Source organism: Callorhinus ursinus, unplaced genomic scaffold (genome assembly GCF_003265705.2).
Source record: "Callorhinus ursinus isolate GAN/ISIS: 27379988/994484 unplaced genomic scaffold, GSC_fseal_2.0 scaffold90, whole genome shotgun sequence".
NCBI classification, from domain to species: Eukaryota; Metazoa; Chordata; class Mammalia; order Carnivora; family Otariidae; genus Callorhinus; species Callorhinus ursinus.
This window is the reverse complement of record NW_027397152.1, coordinates 2,358,860-2,379,417: the sequence shown is the minus strand read 5'-3', so window position 1 is coordinate 2,379,417 and position 20,558 is coordinate 2,358,860. Positions and strand designations below refer to the sequence as shown.

The window sequence follows — 20,558 nt, the reverse complement described above, 5'->3', positions numbered from 1 at the left end:
CCCCGACTTCAGCAAAACATCTCTGTGCTCACGCCACCACCCTCCTGGCCAGGCTCCCTTGCATTCTTGTCAACGGTGGATTTCACACACTCATTCTGTTTTGTTTGCTTCTTCCCTCTGAAGTTCCTAAGATCAGATTAGCAACAGTGACAGGGGCCAGAGAAGGGTTGTGAAGGCAAGAGCTGAGTGGGTTTTGACAGGAAGGGGACAGAGAGCCTCACGAATCAACTAAAGGGGTTAGAAGCCACTTGGAAGTATACGCACCCCTTGCTAGCCCCTTGACCCTCTTCCCTAGGTTCTCCTCTTGCTTCCAAGAGTCAAGACCTAGCGCTCCTCTTGGGGGTGAAAGGGGAGAACGTGGGGACAGATGGCCTGTTGGTGCTGGCGGTGAGGCTGCCCCAATGTGACATTCAGGAAGATGCGGAAGGAGGGAGAAAAGGAAAATCCCCTGGGGGAAGCGCAGACCCTTCAATTCCCAATCTTCTGCTCTGATGTTACTTACACATCCCAAGTAAGCACGACGGGGGATGTCTCCAAGTTAAACAGTCTCTATGGAAGAGAGGTTCTTGCACCATGCGATCCCGAAGGTTTTCCCCAGGTCTGGCCTGTAGTTCTTTAAACAAGTCTCTTCCCCGAGGAGTATGTATCCTACCTGAGTGAGGGAGAGAACACCAGAGCGCCACCTAAATGTCCTGCCCAGGGTCTCCTGAGGTAGCAGGTGAGGACATCTGGGTCTGCAGACTTGCCATGCTCCCAACAGGCCTCGCTCTGCTAAACTCACATGCTCGGTAGACCCCCTTGTTGTCCAATCATGAAAATCAAGGTTAAACTATTTCCTTGTAGAAGTGTCCACCTTCGTATTAATTTTATTTTACCAGCACTTTCCCTCTTCTTTTTCTTCCTGGTTGCTCCCACATAATGAAGAAAAAGACAAAAGCCGGAAGAACGTGTCTGTCCCAAGGTGCCAATTCCCTGTGGCTGCCAGGGGAGCTAGAGGACCCAGGGAGGCCCTGGGAGGAGAATGACAGGTGAGGGGAGCAGAAAAGAAAGATGGGGGGCTTCTGGAGGGGGGGCGGGGACTAAGGCCCAGGCCCCAGAACCAGGCCGCAGGGGAGCGAAAGGAGCCCAGCTTGGGAACCAGACAGATCTGGGTTCAGATTCTGACTTTTTCCTTATGAGGCCCCCGGGCAAGGCACCAGCTTTCTGACTGCCCCGTTTGCTCATCTGCAACATGGAGCGTTCCTGTTGGGCGGCCGGGGGGGGGGGGGGGGGGGGGGCAAAGGGGCCGGAGGGAAATGCCTGCCGCGGACACTGAGCAAATGCCTGCGGCGGCTGTGCCCACGACAACGCCACGCTGGCCTGGGGACAGCGAGGGCTCTAGGAGACCTCGGGCCCGCGGTTGATCGCTGCCACTTGGTTGTAGTGCGGGAGCGGACTGAGGCCGCCTGCCCCACGCAGTGCCCGCGCCCTTTCTTCAAGGACACGCAGCGCCAGGGACGGGGCTACGGCTGGAGATGGGGGGCGCGGGGGGCGGGGCGCCAGATCGCCTGTCCTCCGGAGCCGCGGGGGTCAGCACCAAGCCAGCCTTGCCCCTGGGACCCTGAAGGTGGGCGGACGGGAGGACGAGAGCACCGGGAGCCCACCTTCCCCTCGCCCAGACCTCTCTCCCCGCATTCTACCAGCCCAGTTTCTTCACCTGCCATATTGCCTCCACTCCCTCCCAGTTGCTGGGTTCTGGGAAGTGGGTAGACTGGGCAGGGGGCTGTGAGCCCACTCGCTTATCACACAGTTGCCAGCGGACCTGCTTCAGCATGTGTATTTTTTCTTGCCTTCCCTCTCCCATCAATTGGGCTATATTCCTTTCTTACACAAAGGAACTGGAAAAGGGAGAATCTTTTGGGAGGCCCTAGGATGGGGAGATGGGGAAATCCAGGACGCAGAGTTGAAACGGGGTAAGGAGTGGAGAGAGGTGAAGAACTAAATGCCACTTCACATTTCAGTGACCTTTTCCTCAACTTTGCCTGTTTCCCCGCCCTCGCTTGTGAAGTAGCCGTCTGGGAAACAGGAGGAAAATGTCTGCGGTGTTGACCTGCAGAGCTCATGGGTTCCTGTGCATGCGATTTCGCAGAGCTGTAGGCTGTTCAGGGCGAGAAGAAAAGTGGAGAACCCCGCAAGTTTCTCTAACTCCTGCTCCGGCCTTCGGAGAGCATGCCCTGCTGAGCCTGGAACTCTGACCCTAGCTCCCAGTCCCTCTGTCACCGGTATATTCCACCAAAACCATCCCCCCAAAATCTCTCCCTTTTCTACACCTCACAGGCAAGCAGGGGACCCAGCCCCATTCCACGGCCCTCCCTCGAAGCTCGAAGCTCGGCTCCAGCCCCCTCCCCTTCTCACTCCCAGCCCCTGCTCGGTACAGTTCTCTTCCTCCTTTCTTCCAAGCTCCCAGTCTCCCAAGCACAGCAGCCAATCCCCAGCCCGCTCTGGAGCCACACCATATAAGGAGAGGTTGGAAAGAAACCCGAGTAAACGCGGGAGCAAATACAACACACACACACACACACACACACACACACACACACACACACACACACTCCAGCACACTCACGCACCCAAGAGTTTGAGCGCCTTTCTGCACGTGACCCTGTGTCTCTCCGTCTGTGTGTATGACACCAGTCTCCCCGGTCCCTGTCCCTGGCTCACCCCACCCACAGAACCAGGAACCTGTTTGCTATTCCCCGCCTTTATTCACGCCCCCTGAGACCATCACTCCAACCAGTTGCCTCTGACCTAGATTTTCTGCACTAATCACGAGCCTAACGAGATCTAACAAACACCCAGCTTAGCACAGCTGAGACCCTTGAGGTCAATTAGTACAACCCAGCTCAGCTCAGGAAATGAGAGATGGAGCCAGAAACTCTTGTACATGCCTCACCCCAGCCCCAGCCCAGCCCCACCCTGGAAGCAGGCAGGGGGAGAATGCAAAAATTAGCAGACCCAGTTTAAAAATAGGATCTTGGAGAGTTAACAAATGTGCGGAAAACGGCGTTAAGGTTGGAAAGAATACAGATTCCCAGCTCCTCCTAAGTTATCAGGAGGGTAGAGGTTGGTGCAGTGATGGGAACGAGGCACATAAGGCAGTTTTCCCTTTCTTGAGGGACAATTACGGAGAAGAGTAACTCCTAAAAGAGTGGGTAGCACTAGAATCTTGATCTGCACCCCAGTCTCCAACTCTTAATCCCTCTTCCTCTTTGCTTCCTGCTTTGGACAAGTTGGGGTGGTCTCCCCTGTCTTTCCAGCTGGTTTGGAATAAGTCTGAAATCACCTCCTTCTTTCAGAAATGCTAGATTCAGCCTCACTCTTGCTGTCCCTTCTTCCAGATATTAAAACAGTGAGAGCGAAGAGCCCCCTTCTTCCCGAGAAACACAGAAAAGTGTAAAATAAAGGTGATCAGGTTTGGGTTAACCAAGTATTGTGATGACGCCCAATTACTGTCTTCTAGATGAAGGCTGAGAAGAACAGCCAGGAGGGGTAGAATCGGGTTCCTCGTGCAGCTTTCCCACCTGGCAGGAAAGCGGCACAACAGAAAGAAGATGGAGCAGGGCAACGTGGTCCTCAGTTTCCCGGGTTCCTTTCTGTAGGTGGCAAAGCAAGGCAGTAGAACGCTTCCCCGCCCTCCGTCCTCTGCGTGCAGGCAAGCTCTCCTAACCTCATCCCTAGCACTGGGGGCTCTACTGAGGTGGGAAGGGAAGGAGAAGCCTAGCGAAGTGCTCTCTGCCCGAGTGGGGAGGAGGACTCGGAGCCACCGCCGGAACAGAAGGTTTCTCCCCCCGCCCCGCCCAGCTCTGGCTGCAATGAGCTGCACTCCGCTCGCACCCTTCCCCATCCACAGTCCAAACTTACACAGCAACCAGGAACCGGGTGGGCAGGACAATTCACGGAAGCATCATGTCTACATGTAGATGACTCCCAAATTCACTTTCCAGGCCCCAGCCCGCCTCGGAGATCAAGGCACACACAGCCACGTGCCCATTTGACATCTCTACTTCAGTGCCGAACAGGCGGCTTCAACTTAAATAAGTGTGGAAAATCCTTAAATAATGGTCCTTGCCGAACCAGCCTCCTTCCATGCTCTTTTGCAATGTGAGTTTACTGGTCCTCTGCTCGAGAGGCGTTGCTCTTTCTCCAACTGCCACTTGAATCTGGGTTTGCCTTGTAACTTGCTTTGAGCAACAGAACGTGCCATTGTGTAGGTTCCAGAGTTTAGACCCTGAAAGGTCTTGCAGTTCCCTCACTGCATGTGAGAAGCCTGGGCTTCTTAAAATTCAGTTGCATAAAAGAAGCTTGGACGAGCATTCTTGAAGATGTGAGACCACGTGGGGAAGAGGTCCTGAAACCACATAGAATCATCCCGACATCCAAGCCTCCAGCCAAACATGGCGAAACACAGCACACCACGCAAGACCTGAAGACCAAACTGTCCGATCAACCCACAGAATTGTGAGAAATGAATAAATCGTTGTTGTCTTAAGCCACTAAGTTTGGGGGTGATTTGCAATTCAGCAGTAGATACTGAAGCAGAAATTGGTACGTGGAAGTGGAAGATGGCCATAATTAAAACCTAAAACACATGGCATTAGCACTGGGCCCAGGGAGCAGACAGAGGCAAAAAGGGCAGGCAGCAAGAAGACTATTGGTACAGCTGGCTGAGCAGGGAGGAAATTGCTATTGGATGCTTAGAGGAAAGGGTCATCTTTGCTATATAGCAGTGGAATAATTTATGAAACCTGTGGTATTTGGAAACTAGAAAATGAATGTAATAAACTTGTTGGAGGTGGCTAAGGAGATTTCCAAGCAGAATGCTAACAATACCAATATGGAATCAGTTTGCAAGCAAAAGTTGAGGGAGAAATAATAAAGAGAATGGAACAGTCTCCAGCTAGAAGAAACTGGAGAAATTGAGACCCCTGAGCACTGTTGGTAACAATGTAAAATGGTGCATCCACTATGGAAAACAATATGGTGGTTCCTCCAAAAAAATAAAAACAGAATTACCACATGATCCAGCAATCCCACTCCTAGCATATCCCCAAAAGAATTGAAAGCAAGATCTTGAAGAGATATCCGCTCACCCATGTCCATAGCAGCATTAGTCACAATGGGCCAGAGACGGAAGTAATTCAGGTGTTCATCAAAGGATGAATGGATAAACAAAATGTGCTATATACATATAATGAAATAGTATTCAGCCTTAAAAAGGAAGCAAATCTGTCATATACTACAACGTGAATGAACCTTGAGGACATTTTATTTTATTTTTTAAGCAGGCTCCATGCCCAGTGTGGAGCCCAACGCAAGAACCTTGAGGATATTTTACTAAGTGAACTAAGCCAGACACACACACAAAAAACAAATACTGTATGATTCCACTTACATGAGGTATCTAAAGTAGTCAGAGTCATAGAAACAAAAAGTAGAATGGTGGTTTCCAGGGGCTGGGGGGCGGGCAGGGGGAAACGGGGAGTTGTTGTTTCATGGGTACAGAGTTTCTGTATTGCAAGATGAGAAAGTTCTAGAGCTGGGCTGCCCAACATCGTGGATATGCTTAACACTACTGAATTGCACACTTAAAAATCGGTAAGATGATAAGTTTTATTATAGGTCTTTAAACCACAGTTAAATATAAAATGTTTTAAAGACACTTAAAAAATGTCATGATCCCTTGCCCAGTTCCTACATCTGAAATTGTTTTCAGACCTGAAATCTACTGAATGAAAATGTGGATGAGTCCCCAGGAGGAAGGACCCTACTGCAAGTATATATTGTAATAATTCCACCGGTCCTTCTGGCAAAGGGCCTTAACAGCCATTTGCTTGGGCAACTGTGAACCAGAGGAGGGGGGAGTATCCAGTATGACATAGGGTCTGAAATGATCCTGATATTCAGAGACCTGAAATTGTCATTGTGGACATGGACTGCTTGGTGGACTAGACTGATGGACTCCTGACCCATCAAAATGGAGTCCTGGCTGAAATCCATCTCAAGATGCTCCACGGGTCCATGGCCCCACCTGGTGGTCATTGCCCCATTCCTATATGTGTAACTGGAACTGATTTTGGCTGTTGGGAAAGTCGCTATGTTGGGTCATTGGTGTATGCGATAAGAGCTATCACAGTGGGGAAGCTTCTGAAATTGTGCCTCTCCCCATTCTCACACCTCTAAGGCAATGTGGTAAATAAAAAACAATATCCCAAAACAAACTGGTGGTTGCCAGAGAGAAGGAGAGCTAGAGGGGTGGGCAAAAAGGGTGAAGGGGTGTGTTTGGGGGGGGTTGGTATGGGCTTCCAATTATGGGATAAGTCATGGGGGTGAAAAGTACAGCACAGGGAATTTAGTCAATGCTATTGTAACAGTGTTGTATGGTGACAGACGGCAGCTACCCTTGTGGTGAGCACAGCGTACATACAGAGTTGTCCGATCACTATGTTGTATACTAAAACTCATGTAACATTGTGTCAACTACACTTCAATTTAAAATATGAGCTCCACCGGGCGCCTGGGTGGCTCAGTTGGTTGAGCGACTGCCTTCGGCTCAGGTCATGATCCTGGAGTCCCGGGATCGAGTCCCATGTCGGGCTCCCTGCCCAGCGGGGAGTCTGCTTCTCCCTCTGAGGGAGTCTGCTTCTCCCTCTGACCCTCTGACCCTCTTCCCTCTCGTGCTCTCTATCTCTCATTCTCTCTCAAATAAATAAATAAAAATCTTAAAAAAAAAATAAAATAAAATATGAGCTCCACCATGGCCCCCAAAGGTGGCTGCAAGCAGCAATCTGAGGAGGATCTGCTCCTGCAGGATTTTAGCTGCAACCTCTCAGCCAAGTCCTCCACGCTCTTCCTCAGGAACGACTTCATCATGTCCACCATCCCCATCTAGTAGCACAGAAGAGGGAGGATGCTGTTGCCAAAGAAGTGACTTGAAAACTTTCTGAAGCTGATAACAGAAAGATGTCTTTTTTTTTTATATTTTATTTATTTATTCATGAGAGACAGAGAGAGAGAGGCAGAGGGAGAAGCACGCTCCCAAGGAGCAGGGAGCCCAATGGGGGACTCGATCCCAGGACCCCGGGATCATGACCTGAGCCGAAGGCAGACACCCAACCATCTGAGCCATCCAGGCGCCCCAGAAAGATGTCTTGAAAGGAAAAAGATGAAAGAATCTTGTGGAAGAAGAGGGAAGTTGCTGACTATGAAGCCACAACACTTTCCATCTTCTATAACAACACCCTATTTCTGGTCTTGGTCATTGTTGCTTCCTTCTTTATATTGACGAACTTCAACCCCACAGTGAACTCTATTTTGTCCGTAAGTGTTTCATCAGGCCTCCTCGTCCTCCTGTCTACTGGCTCCAAGTAGACCGTGCCGGCTTTGCATCTATGCGTGGCCCGTGGAATATGGAAAAGTAGCAGGGTGATCAGGGTGAGAGACGCACAAGACGTTTTTATAGTCTGCAGTGGAGGGTTTGAAAAACCCAACAAAATGTAATTCAATATTTGCTTATTGGCTCTTTTTTGACAGATTGTTGAAATTAAATGAATTGAAAGGGGAAAAATAAATTTAAAAAATTATATATATGTATATCCCATTTTGGAAGGAAGACAGAAATCAGCACCACCCTTAAGGATCTCAAGGGATAGTGGTCTCTATCATAACTCTGTTTAATTCTCCAGTCCGGTTCCTACAGAAAATAGATGGATCCTGGAGAATGACGGTAGACTACAGCGAGCTCAATTCAAGCCCTGATTGCAGCCACCACACTGGATGTGGTCTCATTGCTACAGCAGATAAATATGACTTCAAATACATGACATGTGGCCATCGATGTAACATACACATTCTTCTGTATCCCAATCAGGAAAGAGGATCAGAAGGAACATTCACATGGACTGAGCAACATTCATTAGGCTTTTCCCCCAGGCTATAAGAACTCTCCCAATCTCTGTCATGATACATTCAGAAAAGATCTAGACCATGCGGACATCCCGGAGAACACCACATTGATCCACCGCATCAATGGCATTGTGCTGATTGGAGAGAAGGAACAAGAAGGCCCCTGGAAGTCTTGGCAAGACACACTCATTCAAGAGGGTGTGATATAAACTCTATGAAGATTCTAGGGACCTTCCCCGCAATAGTTTGGGGGATCCAGAGGTCAGAGGCATGCTAGGACATCTCCTATAAAGAAAAGACAAACTGCGGCATATTGCATCCACAAAGGAAGCACAATACCTCATGGACTTCTTTGTTCTGGAGACAATACGTTGGATACCTAGGAATACTGCTCTAGCCCATATCCTGGGTGACACGCAAGGTGGTGGCTTTGAGTGGGGACTGAGACAGGGATATTGAGCCTGCCCAGCAAAACGAGATGGAATGCTACTAAACACATGGGGCAGGAATATGTATGGAACTCGGGTGATCCCCATGGGCACCTCTTGGCACTCCGTTGCCTGACTGTGATGTGAATGGCAAGCCCAGCACAGCCAGTGAAGGGTGAGGTTATTGGGGTCTCAGACCGCCTCAAGAATAAGGGCTTGGGTTTCTCCACCAGGCAAGCCATCAAGGCCAGCAGAGATGAGAGTGGGAATAATCTCTGGCAGAGAGGGACAGTGGAATTTGGAGTGGATAATGGAGCAGGGAGACAGTCATTTATCAGTTGCAGCCCCAAGACCAGCTGCAGCAATAGCCTGTGGTTAATCCACAGACCATCCTTTTCTAAGTCCCTTTAGGAAGAGAGCTCACTAGGACTCTGGAAGGGCTACCCGCCCCCCACCATGTGTCCGGAGGATGGGTCCACATGATACAAGGGATGGACTTTGGTAGCCATGGCGGTGACCCGCTTGGATCTGTCCTCAGGCGAGAGCTTGCTGATCAGCTGTAAGAAATGCAGTCAGCTGTCAGCCTCCAGCTGGTAGAAACTTCAGGATCTGTCTCAGTTTTTAAGCCGGGGCAAACTCCTCCCAGGCAGCCCCCCACCAATGACTGAGAGCAACATGAGGGGTCACTAGGGCCCGGACATTTCTGCCCAATGGAACCTCCCCTCCCAAGACACCTTTGCCCTGAAGTTCCCCAACGGGTTGCCCAAGATTTTACCTGCATTTCAGACCGAGGCTCTCCCTGACCAATCCTGCTTCCTCTCCCCTTTCCTTTCATAGACATAGCCCACCTCTGATACCCCTTACACTCCCCACTCCTTGGCATCTGCTTCCCAGAGGACCCAACACACCTTTCTTCCTCGTGTCCTCCCCAGCGCCACCGTCTAATCCACCTGCAAGGCGTTTGGCTCTACTTTAAAAGCATAGAGCTAGTATCCGACCATTTCTCTATCTGTCCTCTGCCAGGCTCTCACCTGAATAACTGCATGGTCTCCTGATGACCTCTCTCTCTGCTTCAGCTCTTCCCCATGCCGCAGCTGGAATGTCTTCTTAAAGCAATTCATGTAACTTGCCTACTTAAAATCGACTTAGCTTCACATCACTCTTAAAATAAAAATCCCAACTCCTTTTCCTGGAAAATAAGGCCCTTCATCATCTGACCCGTGCATATGTCCCACCTTATGTTCTCCCAATCCAGCCACAAAGACCTACCTCCTATTCTTCGAACACACCGACCTCCTTCCCACCTCAGGCGCTTTGCCCTTGCTAGTCTCCCACCTAAAAAACACTCTAGTTCTCTGCCTTAAAATCTTTATTCAAATGTCAGCTCCTCTGATAGCTCTTTCCTGGTCACTCTGTCTCTTCCAGTGGACCCGCGCCCTGCCATATCACTCTTTGCTTCCAACAGTGACCACAGCGTGATCATTTGCCACTTTTGCCTTCTCGTTCTCTCTCTCCCTGAGTAGAATATGGGCCCCACAGGGGCAGGGCCTTGACTCTTCACTCTTATCTCCCTAGCACTCTGCAGACAGTATAGAAACACAACAATCATTGGTGTAATGAATGATGGGATGAAGTCTTGCCTGTCTCACTCACGCCTCTGCTACATTCATCCCCACCATTTACGTCCACTGCGGTCATATTAATATATCTTGATGGCCCATCACAGTTTTTAAGTAGCGTATTCTCTTACACACATTAAGAATTAACTCTGTAAGGAAAATAGAACAGGGGTGACCCCCAAATTAAGGGGGGAAAAAATCCCTGAGGCTGACAGAAGTAACCAAGCTAGAAAGTGCCAAAATCTAAATCTAAAATCAGGTTTTGGGAAATGCAATGATGTCTGACCCCAGTGACACAGGTGGACAAAGTTCACAGGTGAAAGGCACAGTGCTCACAAGGTTGCCCTCACTTCAGTCACCAGAGACAAGTTTGGGGATCCCACTACCTACTCAAGATACTTTGCTAGAACTACTCACAGAACCCAGGAAAGCACTGTACTTACAATTAAAGGTGGTTTTTTTTAAAGATTTTATTTATTTATTTGAGAGAGAGCATGAGTGGGGGGAGGGTCAGAAGGAGAAGGAGAGGAAGAAGCAGTGGAGCCCCACTAAGCGTACAGCCCAACATGGGGCTCGATCCCAGGACCCCAGGATCATGACCTGAGCCAAAGGCAGACGCTTAACTGACTGAGCCACCCAGGCGCCCCACAGTAAAAGTTTTATTATAACGAAAGGATACAAATCAGAACCAGCCAAAAGAAGAGACAGATGGGGTGAAATCTGTGGGGGAGGGGGGCAACACAAAGCTTCTCGTCATCTCCTGCGGAGTCCTGGATGGCATTACCTCCTCCTGGTTACAATGTGTGACAATCCTCGAGTGTTGCCAACCAGTGACCCTTATCCACCAAGTCCTTGGAGTCCGGGAGCTTTTACTAGGGCTCAATCACACACTGCCCACCCTTTTGACCCAGAGTCTTCAGCTCCTCTGGAGGCTGGAACTGATACAGCGTGTTCCAAAGCTGTCACAAATCACACCGTTAGACTGTCCAGTCGCCAGCCCCAGCCTCAGAGCAAAGACATCCCTATGAAGTGGGACATTCTAGATGCCTAGTGATCGTCTCCTGGGAGCAGAGGGCAAAAGTCATAGCTCTGCTTCAACTCTTCCCTTTACTTCGCGTAAAGTTAATTTTTCACTATATAGAGGAGTTTTGCTCTTCTTCTTCTTTTTTTTTTTAATTCCAAATCTAGCGCTCCGAAGGCACTGCTCTGTCTAATCTTTGATCTCTAAGCCGTTGCCCCATCCGTCCTCTCTTAGACTCTGCTCCAGGTCACCTTTGCCCTGGAGAACCAAGAAGGATGAGCAGACCAACAACCAATTATGGCCCCAAAATAGCACGAGGACTTCTGTAAGCAAAGTCTTCATTATCAAGCAAGAAATATGCTGTTTACAAAGGAAATTATTACAAATTCTCTTTTTTTCCACATGATGTTGTGGTATCTGTTAGCAAGGAAAAGACCAAAACAAGGCTGGGCAGTGACATCAAAGTAACAGAATACCGGAATCCACTTGACATCCTCTGCTGATACACAACACTGCAGCTTGTAATCCCCTGCGGGTCGGTATGCCAAGAAAATGCCAGTTACTTACTGGAATGTAAAATTCAGATGATTTTCACTGATGGGGGGCAGGGGTGTGCGCGTTACACACACACGGGTATGTGTGTGTGTGACTTCCTTCTCCCACTTTTTACAAAAGTCAATTGTGATTATTACCTTTTGAGGAAAAGTTGTCACCATGCTGTCATTAAAAACCATTTATTAAATCTCCAAATTGCAAAGTATGTTATATCTTTGACTGTAACTGTTTATTTACTTTTCTTGCAACTAGATGCTGACCAGTTTACCAAGGTACTCAATAAATGTTTTGTAATGAATGTCTACACAAGGTTATCTAATTTGAATTTTAGAAAAAGTTACAAATGTACAATAAAAGCATAATAAAAAGCCTAATAACATTAATGAAAGTATAAAAAGGGCATTGAAGTTGTTGACCCAAGAGTCAAGTTCCCATTCTGGCTCTGCTCCTTACTGGGTGTTTAACCTTGGGCAGGTCCCAATTCCTAAATCTATTTCCTCATCTGCAAAGTGGAATTACTCCTATTTGCTCTGCTTACCTCATAGGGTTATGGTAAGAGAGAGCTCATGCTCTCTCTCTCTGACAAATAAATAGAATCTTTTTTTTTAATTATTTTAAAAGTGACATGCATTCTATTAGGATGTAAAATATGACTGGGGAAAACAGACACGAGAATCGCAAGCCTAGGCAGACTGAGAGCAGGGCCGTCATCTCTCACCTCATCAGTCCTGTAAGTTGTCTAGAGGAGACCTATTCCTGATCTCTGCTGCTTATTATTTCTGTGTCTTCTCTGAGTCTCAGTTTCTTTACATCAATCTCTCTGAGCCTGTTGTACCACCAACTACCTGGGAATCAAATATGCCTTCCTTACCCTGGATGGTTTGCTGGGAGGCTTATATGAGACCACTGTTGCTAAGGTCTCTTTGCCAACCACAGAGTGATATACAATTTGGTAATATTTTCCTAAAGGTGATAGGTAAGAAATTTGGTAATATTTTCCAAAAGGTGATGAACTTTCAGGAATTGTTTAAATAAAGCACACAGGCTGAGGGTATAAGAGGCTTACCTTGGCCGCTGGCAAGCACATCTCAGGAAAGAATAGATTATGCTTATGCTTCACTGTCTTGGATTGGATCACATATTGCCTTATACAAATTCCATTCTGTGAAGGCCTTGGAAAAAGTGAAATAGGCCCATTCATATCCATTGGCTTCTTCAACCTTCTCAGTACTTGTGCCAACCAGGACTTATGCCCATTTTACTGATAGGGGAACTGAAGCGGGAGACTCTCTCAAAATCATGCAACTGAAAAATGGGCACATCTGGGATGAACTCTTCCAACAGCAGTGGGAGAGGGCAAATGGGCTTAGATGAAAGGGCGTGGCTTTACATAGATGGCCCATTTCTCGTTCTCCCCTGACATAACTTTCTATTCAAGCCATCAAACCTATTTTCTGTCTTTTACAAATCCTTCATGTTTCTCACTCCGGCGAGGGTGCCCAGGGAAACAACTACGATAGCAGGCAGATTTAGATGCAATAGCCACCTGGGTGGCTCAGTCCTTAAGCGTCTGCCTTCGGCTCAGGTCATGATCCCAGGGTCCTGGGATCGAGCCCCGCATCAGGCTCCTTGCTCAGCGGGGAGCTTGCTTCTCCCTCTCCCTCTGCTGCTCCTCCTGCTTGTGCTCCCTCGCTCTCTCTGTCAAATAAATAAATAAAATCTTTCAAAAAAAATAGAATGCAATAGGGTGACAGCTATGGAGGGGCAAGGAGGCATTTCTATGGAGGGGAATGTGGTCGGTGTTCACACCTCTTCCCCTGAAAGATCTCTAATTGCTGACGAAGTGGGTACTGCCTGTTAGAAATGCCCAGCTCTCAAGTCACATTCCAGTTCTACACACAGACTCGAAGGTCTGCATAAACACCCACTGCTCTCCCACCCCTGCCCTCATAAATATGTCACCTTCAGGCTGAGGCAAGTCAAGAACAGCTAGCTCCTCAGTCACAAAAATGCTAGGGGTCCCTGTTCATGTGTAAACCTCTTTTCACCACCTAGAATTCTTCCTTCGTTAATTCATGTGTCTGCTCTTATTTATAATCTAACTCAAATATCAAAAACTGGAAACAGCCCTGAAGTCCATCAGTTTGCAAACCAATATAGATAATGATAACACATTAATTCAATGGACCATTAAGCAATCATTAAAAAGAATAAAGTAGATGTGGCAAAACTGCCAAAAGACAATGTTTCAGTGAATTAGTAAAGGGAAGAGCAGGGTGCATAGTGTGTTCCCCGTTTTATAAAAAGAGAGATATTAAACATTTTAATATTTATTTTAATACAAATATTATTTTTGCAAAAATATTAAAAAGAACAGGCATTCCTCTTTTTATTGTGCTTTGCAAATATTGCCTTTTTTTTACAAATCAAAGGTCTGCAGCAACCCTGCATCGAGCAAGTTTAGGGGCACCATTTTTCCAACAGCACTTGCTCGCCTCATGTCTCTATCACATTTTGGTAATCCTCATGATATTTCAAACTTTTTCATTATTATTGTATTAGTTATGGTGATCTGCAATCAGTGATTACAACTTACTGAAAGCTCACATGATAGCATTTTTAGCAATGAAGTATTTTTAAATTAAAGCATGTACAATTTTTGAGACACAATGTTATTGCACACTTAATAGAGTACAGTATAGTATAAACATGACTTTTAGATGTACTGGGAAACCAAAAAATTCATTTGACTCACTTTATTGCAGTGATCTGGAACTGAACCCACAATATTTCTGAGGTATGCCTATGTTAGAGTAGGCAGTTAGTTAGGTTCTGACAGGATACCTGGAGGTCAACAATGAGGAAGTCATGGGCAGATACTGGGAAGGTCAGAGGCCTGTCCCCACAGCACTCCACAAGAAGCCGGATCAAACCAGATAGGCCCAAAATGGCCAATGCCATCACAGGAAACTCCTGACCAAATTAAGAAAAAAAAAAACTGGGAAACCCTGCCTCCCACCCCAAGTAGTAAATAGTCAAACCCCTAGTTAACAACTGTCAATAAAAGATAGAAACCCACCCCCAGGGCACACAGCTCTCATACCTCCAGAGCTCACTTTTCACTTTCACAAACTTTTCTGCTTGTGTTATTCATCCAGGTTTATGTGTCTGTTCTTGAATTCATTCTCGTGACAAGACCAAGAATCTTCGGCGACTCCTTCTGGTCTGGCTGGATCAAGGCACCAGGGCCCAGGGTCTCCCCACTTCACCCAGTAATACCTATATAAGTTTACACTGGCACAAAAAATTTCTAGAAGAGTACATAAGAACTATTAACACTGGTTGACTTTGGTTAAGGAGACATATTTTCATTGTATATCTTTAGTACTGTTTGAATTTTACCATAGCATATATTACTCTTTCAATTAAAAAAACTTAAAAAAATGAATTCAAAATATTTTCCCCCTCAAAAGCTTTCCTTGTCCATCCTACTTCTTAAATATCTCCTAAATCTGATTACCTCCCTCCCTCACCCACCTCCGTCCCAGACCAACTGCCAGGGGTTGACTGTACTTTGTTCCTGTAGACAAAAATCTAAAGGAGGTAGATTTTTTTTTTTATGTACATAATTGTTTTAAAAGAATAGCACTTTTAAAATAGCACTAAATATCCAGAATGTTTAGTTTAATTGAAAGTTATTGAAAGGCACATTACCAGTCACACCCATTTGCAGGGCAAATCTTGAATTACAGAGTTGTCTGAAGGTCAATTTTGGGATGTTTGCCCTGAGGCCCAAAAGCGCTGTTCCCGGTTCTGCCCCTACATGGTTCAGACCATCAGTTCCCCTCACTTCAACTGCTGGAACAGTGTTGTAATTAGTCTCATTGATTCCATTGTTTCTCTTCCTCCCTTTTTCATAAGCCATCCCACACTGCAATCCAAACATTCTAAAATTTAAATGATACTAATATTCCCCATTGCCCTTGAGGTAAAATCTACATTTTTTTTAACTTTTTTGTTTTATTTCTCTTTATTTGTTTTCTAAAATCTACTTTCTTACAGGACCCTCCAGATCTGGATTCTTCAGACTCAGCCTCAGCCTCCCCCTCCCCGCCCCCCTCACTAGATGCCTCAGGGCCTGCCCCCTGCTCTAAACTCCAGCCCTGCTGCAGAGGCACTGAACTTCCGGCTCCCTGAGCCAGCACTGTGCTCCCTCTGGCCTCTAACTCTCTGTATCTGATGTTTGCTCTTTGGGGACCCCCCACCCCCCCCCACCAACTTGACTGCAGAGCAGTAACCACAGGCTTTCCTCTCTGATGACTACCCTTCTGCTGTAGGAACAAGCATCCTTTCTATTAAAAGTGATACATCTCCTCTTGTTTAAGTGGCAGATGGTTCTGATTGTTACTTTTGCTTTCGGCAATCCTCTACAAAGGGAAAGGAAACCTATATGGCATAGAGGGCGAGAAGAAATCAAATATTAAGGCCAAGAACTAACTCCTAACAGCCAAGCAGGAGTTATCGGGTGGGGGGACAACTCAAGTTCTTTACATCCAGACTTGTACAAGGGACCCTCCTGTCATAGACCCAAAGGTCTAGCAATCTAGGTTCATCCCCAAAGGTATGCTGGCCTTTCCAAGCTTACTCAGAAATCTGTGAAGCACCTGGACTGCACTTCTTCTCCCACCCCTGACCTCCCAACCCAGCCCTGCTTTCACTTTGATCTTTGCCAGGGGAATTTCGTGGGCGCCTGTGCACCAACAGAGAGCACCTTTAAAGGCTTTGGCCTTGGACTGAAGGATGTAAATTTCTTCGTGTATGTCCCCCAACAACACAGAACAGAGACCAGATTTTTCGGGTTCTTTTGTAATGTCCTCACCATACCCAATTCCTCAAAATCTGTCATATACATCCAGACAACTACAGTTAACAATGCACTCTCCCCATATTTGATGGCAACTGATTATTCAATTTACACTTAATTATATATTGTCTTGAGTTGCTCTCTAACAGCTATAGAGCAGTTTCAACAATAGGTGAATGGAAAAATACCAAGCTGGAAGTAAAAAGATTTAGCTTCCAGAAAGTCGAGTCTGCCACTAACTCTCAGTGTAGTCTTGAGCAAATCACCCTTCCAGGCCTCAGTGCTCCCTGCAGAATAAGCGTGGAGTACTGATCTCTAAGGATCTTCCAGGCTACGGGTCTCTGACTCTGAGTTCCTCAAAGTTAGGAGCACAGGCCGCATCCTTTCTCGAGACACATAATGAGAGCTCTGTTAAGACTTGAATGAAAGACATCGATGAAGAGGTTGCCTGGCCCCAGCCCTTCTGGACCAAACCAACATGCCACAGATCACTGTGTCTTCCTTGAAGAGCTCTCTATGTTTACAAATGAGTCTACAACTTCACTGATACAAACCTATAACTTTTTTTTTTTTAAAGATTTTATTTATTTGAGAGAGAGAGAATGAGAGATAGAGAGCACGAGAGGGAAGAGGGTCAGAGGGAGAAGCAGACTCCCCGCTGAGCAGGGAGCCTGATGTGGGACTCGATCCCGGGACTCCGGGATCATGACCTGAGCCGAAGGCAGTCGCTTAACCAACTGAGCCACCCAGGCGCCCACAAACCTATAACTTTTAATATCTTGTTCCACAGGAAGGTTATTTCTTACAATAAACTTAAATCTCTCCACATCAACCTTCAAGAAACCTGGGAAACTATCAATAATGGCTTAAATCATCAGCTTCAGATTTGCCTTATGTTCCTCCACTCCAGTACTCCTTTCTGCTTGCAGCTCAGAAAACAAACACTAATGCTAGACTGATTTGTCAGGGTCATGGCCTTACTGCCCAGGCCCCCATGGGATTATGGGAATCATTGACTAACACCCAAAGGGCAAAGATAAACAAAAACAAACACCTTTTCAGGAACTTCCCTTAGAAAACTAAGAACAATGACAAAACACACACACACACACACACACACACAAAACAAAAAACAAAAACAATTTTTTAAGCGTTGGGGGATGTTGGGAGTGTGGCAGTCTCAAGAGCTGGTTTCCGAAGGGCAGCGCATACCAGACAATGTGGTACAAGAGGCTCCCGGCTGTTGTGTCAATGAAGACTTTCAGACCTTCCACACTACATCACTTGTTCCCCTAAAGTAGCGCTTTCTGGAAGCTCAGCTCTCAGCTGGCAAGAACAGTGAACCTTGTGCCATTTGTCTATCCACTTCTTTAAAAAGAAAAACCTCCTGTACAGCTGTCTTGTTTTGCATTTTCTATTCTGTACTTCAGTACACATAATGACAAACAGTGGAGGCAAGAGGCTCTTTTAAAACTGTGAAGAAAGAAGAAATAAAAAAGTACCCAGAAGTCTCCATTTTCAGCTATTGGAGGAAAAAAAAAAGTCAGTCCTGAGCACTGGGAATCAACAATAAGGCACTCTTCAGGTTTTGGGATATAAAAAAAAGTGGTGCATAGCCCATCCATCCTTTCCAAATCAAACAATACAGCTTTTCAAAATTTGAATGTAAAAATCATTCTGTATGTGATTTGCAGCTCAATAAATTAATTTTTTAAAAATCTTCACATGCAACCAACTCTATTGGCCCTATCGTAGGAGAAGAGTTGGTGCAGATAATCCAAAGTAAATATTCCCAAAGGCATATTTTTTCCAAAAGCATTTTTTCTACATTTTTTTTGCAGAAATTAATGGATCCCCCAGCCATTGACAGTATAAGAAAGCAGTTCATATTGGGATTTCATCAAGATAAAAAGCTTTTGCACAGCAAAAGAAACAGTCAACAAAACCAAAAGACAATCGACAGAATGGGAGAAAATATTTGCAAATGACATATCAGATAAAGGGCTACTATCCAAAATCTATAAAGAACTTATCAAACTCAACACCCAAAGAACAAATAATCCAATCAAGAAATGGGCAGAAGACATGAACAGACATTTCTCCAAAGAAGACATCCAAATGGCCAACAGACACATGAAAAAGTGCTCAACATCGCTCAGCATCAGGGAAATCCAAATCAAAACCTCAATGAGATACTACCTCACACCAGTCAGAATGGCTAAAATTAACAAGTCAGGAAACGACAGATGTTGGCAGGGATGTGGAGAAAGGGGAACCCTCCTACACTGTTGGTGGGAATGTAAGCTGGTGCAACCACTCTGGAAAACAGTATGGAGGTTCCTCAAAAAGTTGAAAATAGAGCTACCATACGATCCAGCAATTGCACTACTGGGTATTTACCCCAAAGATACAAATGTAGGGATCCGAAGGGGTACGTGCACCCCAATGTTTATAGCAGCAATGTCCACAATAGCCAAACTGTGGAAAGAGCCAAGATGTCCATCGACAGATGAATGGATAAAGAAGATGTGGTAGATATACACAATGCAATATTATGCAGCCATCAAAAGGAATGAGATCTTGCCATTTGCAACGATGTGGATGGAACTGGAGGGTGTTATGCTGAGTGAAATAAGTCAATCAGAGAAAGACATGTATCATATGACCTCACTGATATGAGGAATTCTTAATCTCAGGAAACAAACTGAGGGTTGCTGGAGTGGTGGGGGGGTGGGAGGCATGGGGTGTCTGGGTGATAGACATTGGGGAGGGTATGTGCTATGGTGAGTGCTGTGAATTGTGCAAGACTGTTGAATCACAGATCTGTACCTCTGAAACAAATAATGCAATATATGTTAAGAAAAAAACAAAGAAGAAGAAGATAGCAGGAGGGGAAGAATGAAGGGGAGTAAATCAGAGGGGGAGACGAACCATGAGAGACGATGGACTCTGAAAAACAAACTGAGGGTTCTAGAGGGGAGGGGGGTGGGGGGATGGGTTAACCTGGTGATGGGTATTAAAGAGGGCACATTCTGCGTGGGGCACTGGGTGTTATGCACAAACAATGACTCATGGAACACTACATCCAAAACTAATGATGTAGTGTATGGTGATTAACATAACAATAAAAAATTTTAAAGAAAAAAAAGAAAGCAGTTCAAAAGAGCGCCTAAAAAACTGAAACTAAATGTTTTCTTCAAATAATATTTACAAAAACAAAAACTCTTAATGTTGAAAGTTGGTGTTGAAAGGATTATTTTAAAGGAACTATAACACTATTCATTTAAAAAACTAACAATGTCTTAATATATCAAGGACTCAAATGACCTGATAAGAAAAACCTGAGAAAATGGCAAAGTAAATTATAATATAGAAAACAGCCATATACGAGGAAATGTTCATACAGAATAATAGCAACCAAAGAATTGATATTAAAACAATAAAATAACATTTTTGATCTCTCAATTTAGAAAAAAAAAATGAGACTGCTTCAGTGCTGGTGACTGCCATGAAATGGACCCTTTCACACACGATGAGGTGCAAATGGGACAACCCTTCTAGTATGCAATTTGTTAAAATATATCATGAACCTTAAAAATGTTTACATTCTTCAGAATGGCAGTTCCGTTTGCAGGAATTGGACCTAAAGAAAATAATCCTGCTCGGGAAAATAGTATGGAGTTTCCTCAAAAAGTTAAAAATAGAACTACCCTACCAACCAGCAATTGCACTACTAGGTATTTGCCCAAAGGATACAAAAATACTGACTCAAAGGGGCACATGCACCCCAATATTTATAGCAGCACTAACAGCAAAAGCCAAATTATGGAAAGAGTCTAAATGTCCAACGACTGATGAATGGATAAAGAAGATGTGGTGTAGGGGCACCTGGGTAGCTCAGCTGGCTGAGCAGTAGACTCTGGATTTCAGCTCAGGTCATGATCTGAGGGTGGTGGAATCGAGTCCCACCTCCAGCTCTGCACTCAGCTCAGAGTCTGCTTATCCCTCTACCTCTGCTCCTCCCCTTCCCTCCTCCCCCCTCCCCTGCACTATAAATAAATAAATAAATAATAAATACTGTTAAAAAAAAAAGAGAGAGATGTGGTATACACACACACACACACACACAC

The 20,558-nt window shown here is 45.8% G+C and overlaps 1 long non-coding RNA gene and 1 pseudogene across 1 annotated transcript; one reads left to right on the top strand and one right to left on the bottom strand.

Annotated features, from left to right (window-relative positions):
• Positions 1–6,793: 6,793 nt before the first annotated feature.
• On the top strand, positions 6,794–7,589 carry LOC112813352 (translocon-associated protein subunit gamma-like; annotated as a pseudogene).
• Positions 7,590–14,353: 6,764 nt separating this feature from the next.
• Positions 14,354–15,524, bottom strand: LOC141371728 (uncharacterized). The gene is made up of 3 exons (XR_012376901.1): positions 15,279–15,524; positions 14,668–14,874; positions 14,354–14,537 (listed from the first exon to the last, which is right to left on the bottom strand). It is a non-coding gene; the product is annotated as an uncharacterized lncRNA (long non-coding RNA).
• Positions 15,525–20,558: the final 5,034 nt, after the last annotated feature.